The sequence below is a fragment of the Apis mellifera genome, linkage group LG14 (assembly GCF_003254395.2).
Source record: "Apis mellifera strain DH4 linkage group LG14, Amel_HAv3.1, whole genome shotgun sequence".
Taxonomy (NCBI): Eukaryota; Metazoa; Arthropoda; class Insecta; order Hymenoptera; family Apidae; genus Apis; species Apis mellifera.
The window spans coordinates 8,370,276-8,374,739 of record NC_037651.1 but is presented as its reverse complement, the minus strand read 5'-3'; positions in this window follow the sequence as shown (position 1 = coordinate 8,374,739).

Sequence of the window (4,464 nt, the reverse complement as noted above, 5' to 3'; positions counted from 1 at the left end):
GTAAAACTCTCTCGCGTGTCCCCCCTCCACCGGATCGCACACCGGCCGCTCGACTCTTCTCTCTCGAACGGGAAAATTCGATCGATCGATCGATCCGAGGGATACGATATTTCGTCTTTTCCTTAACGCGCGACCATCACTGGTCTCTTCGATCCACAAACTCGCAATCGAGTAAAGACTTTGACTAGATTATTAGACTTTTCAGAATCGTTGGTTTTTTTTAAAAAGGGAGATAAAAGGACGGAAGAAAAGTTGAAGGAATTGGAAATGTCGGTCGGTGAATAATGCAATGTTTTGCCGCCTGTTAAGGGATCTCCTCGGAGGAGATACACGTGAGAAGAAAGTTTCGAGTCGCGCGGGTGGGAAAGTTTCTCGGTTAAATTGACAACGGCATAAATAAACGAGACGCGCGATTAAACGATCTTCCCAATCTTCTCCTCTCGTTAGATTGGAGAATTTTCTTCGATCTTCTTCGGTGTTCCCTTTGAAATTCGAAACTATGAGGATGCGATATATGTGATATTTATATTATTATTCGATCCTTTTTTTCTTCTTCTTTTCCGATTTCCAAATCGTCCTTCGCAATCGTCAATCGTGCAATCCCGAAACCTTTCTTCCTTTCTTCGTTTCGACGGTGATTTTACAGCGGTTTGCTCGTTCCGTGAGGCGGTTAGGAAGTAATTCCGGGCAATTAACTTTGGACCATTAATTCTGGAGAAAACAAAAAAAATAAACGCCGACCATTGTGCCTTCGAAGGTGCACGAAGAGAAGAGAAAATCGATCGGTCGACGAGCTGCTCGTCGAGAGTATGAAAACCAGCAGAAGGGAAGCTTCTCTCTTCCTTTAAGAAATAAGAAGAAAAAGAAGAAGAAGAAGTCGATCTATCCGACAGAGGCGAATACAAGTACGAGGAATTGGAAAGTCAACTTCTTCGACGTAGTTTAATAAACTTGATAAACTTCTAACAATAATTGAAATTCGATTTAACCGCGATTTAAATCACGATATTGAAGACTTAGGTTCTTAAAAAGAGATAATTCCGTTATTATATCCACGAATGATTATTTCTACAAAAGAGAGGAGAAAGTGGACGGAAGAGGGGAAACGTTTTCGACGATTCTCCTCCTTCTAAATCTCTCGAGAGATCCAAAATCACCCGTCTCATCGTCGTCATCCCGATACTCGAGAAATCTAGTTTTGAGAAAGTTGAGGAGCCACGTATCTTGCTTTCGTGTTCGTTCTACGCGCGATCATCTCTCGTGCAGTACAGGAGTAGCCATGTATGTAGCCAATCGCGAAAGGAAAAACGATTTTTTTTAATTTGGATCTCGAAGATCGAGGCGACGAGTGTTTGCAATCTATATGGAATTTTGTCGTTTCGATTCGTCGAATCGAAGCTCGTTTATTCAGAGGCTTGCTTATGTATATATATAACACGTCATTTCTGCTCGCGTAATATCCTCGTGTAAATATTTTCTCGCGCAACACTCTCGAAACGTTCACATCCGTTTTGATGACGCGCTCAAGGATCCAAAAGGTATTCGTGGGGAAATTCGTGGAATTCGTATTATTCGATTATTCATTCTTCTTTTTCATCGTCCACGTTGATTCCATTCCACTAATGTGCTGTAATCATCGTTCAGTGGAATAATATTTCATCGAGAAGAAAAAAAAAAGTCTTTTTTACTATTTCTAAAAGTCGAGAATGGAATAACACGAAGAGAAAAAAATCAAATCTTTGTAATTCAAACAAATGCTTGTTTCTTTACACGCTTCCCTTAGTTTCATCCGTCAAGAAGGGAGGCTACTGTCTCCTCTAATCATTCGATGGAGTCCACCTACTTAACTTCTGATCATTTCCATCTCTAAATAGAAAAACATCCGAGGGGAGACGAGATTGTTGCGTGTTACGAGGGAACGTATCGATGAGTAAAGTAAGAAGGGCTGTTCTTCGTGCCTCAAGTCGTGAATTTAGATGACGATGTTGATCTCTCCTCCATATCTTATCCATCAAAGAAATAATAGGATCTATAAGATGCTCTTTCCTCAAAACTTGTCTTCGAACGAGAATACCTTCTCCTAGTTGCTAGATTTTATACATCAACGAATGAAAATAGGAACAATTGGTTATAGAATTGAGTGTGTTGCTAGGAATCGTTTACTTTCTCCTCAAAACTTGTCTTCGAAGGAAAATATCTTCTCCCAATTGCTAGATTTTATACATTATATCATCGAACTAATGGAAATAGAAACAATTGGTTATAGAATTGAGTCTGTTGCTGGGAATCGTTTACTTTTTCCTCAAAACTTGTCTTCGAACGAAAATACCTTCTCCCAATTGCTAGATTTTATATTATATCATCAAACAAAATAGAAACAATTGGTTATAGAATTGGGTCTGTTGCTGGGAATCATTTACTTTTTCCTCAAAACTTGTCTTCGAACGAAAATACCTTCTCTCAGTTGCTAGATTTTATATTATATCATCAAACTAATGGAAATAGGAATGATTGATTATAGAATTGGATCTATTGCTGGGAATTGGATCGTTCTAATAATTTAACGATAACAGAGAGAGGCGTCGAGAAGTTTCCTTTATTTAATATTCTTTGGTTAGAAAAAAAGAAGAATAATCGAATTTCTTTTTCGAAATTTCCTCTAATTGCTCCTAGAAAATTCTCTCTGTTGATCCCTAGATAAAATTCGAAACAATAGTTACACCACATCGCGATATCTCTCCTCATATCTTATCCATCGAAGAAATAATAAGATCTATAAAGTTTATTATCGTTTATTTTTTGTTCAAAACTTCGAACTAGAATATATAATACCTTCTTCTAGTTGTTAGATTTTATACATTACATCATCAAACTAATGAAAATAGGGATGATCAGCTATAGAATTAGGTTTGTTGCTGAGAATTCGATCGTTTTAATAATTTAACGACAACAGAAAGAGGTGTCGAGATCAAGTTTCCTTTATTTAATATTCTTTGCTTAGAAAAAAAGAAGAATAATCAAATTTCTTTTTCAAAATTCCCTCCAATTGAAAGAGGCTTCTCAAAGCCTTGGAAGCTTCCCAACGAAGGCGCGATTTTTCCCCGGATTTCAACAAGAATCTCGCCTCGATTTTACGCTCTTAGATTATCTTGGAATTGTAATGAAATATTTTAACAAGAGATCGGTTTGATCGAACGCAACACGCGTTCAATAAAAAAAAGAAACTAGGTCGAAGCCCCTGGCAGAAGAAGCAACGCGCTCGGATCATCGTTGCGCGTTTATTCATCTATCTGGACGAGTGTGCGGTGCGCCGGCTACGGACCCGTTAATGCATAACTTTCTCCGTGAACTGGAAAGTCTAATGTTTCCATCCCACGGGCAAACGTTTTATAAATCTCTTGCGAGAAAAAAGAAAATATATCGATTATCACTTTTCCAAATCGTGACGAATATCTCGAATAGAACGATTAAAATTGATCTGAATTTTCCAACACTAAATGGATAACTATAAGCTCGTTTGCATAAAATGATTTGTACATATAAATATGTAGGAGCATATAACGAAACATTGACAGAATCATCGCAGGAAGGACAATCTCGATGTAATTGCAATTCGGTAGTCGTAATGCTATCGCGTGATGATAAATCGCCCATTTGTGAAAACTCGTTCAATTGAAAAGGCGCGCCGCTAAATGGCGATCATTTGTACACGCTTGATCCACGAACGCTGGCAAATTTTAGATTCTAAAGAGGAACGTCTCGTTCAAAACAAATGGATCTTGTAACGAGCCTAACTGTTTCTCTAATCGAATCGATCCTATCGTTCTTTTCCAAGTAAGAAATAATTCTTAAATAACTTTAAAGAGAGAGAAGTCAAAGGTTGAAAATTCGAAGGGGAAAGTGATCGGTCACGTTTTGAGGTGACATCACGGAAACAACGGAATGATGTCACTAATATGTCGTTGCAGTAATATATTTTATATTCGATTTGCATTTCAACGCGAGTAGAAATTTAATCGATCGATGCGTCTAAAAAGCTTCGTCGATCGAAACTTACGTTTGTTTACGTGGTTTAATGATGGAGAGAGAGAGAGAGAGTAACGGAAAAGTTGCGCTCTTTTTTTCAGGTTGTACGCAACGTTGTTCAACGTTGAGCTCAAGGAGGGAAAACGTAATGAACGTACACACACGAAAATTGTTTCGTCTCTTCTTTATTCGTTCTTCATATTATTATTTTACAGGATACGCATAAATTCACATTCACTCGAATCAAAATCCTATGTAGAATAAAACAAATCTTAAATTAAAATTCTGTGCGAAATAATTTTATACGAAAAATTAACGAGAAGAGAGAAAAAGAAAAAAGGAAACTCGATGACATCCGCGTGCCGAAACAATTACGCACGAGGTGTTCCGTCGTGTTGAATATTATCTCGACGTGTAATCCGCTTTCGAGGTTGAAAT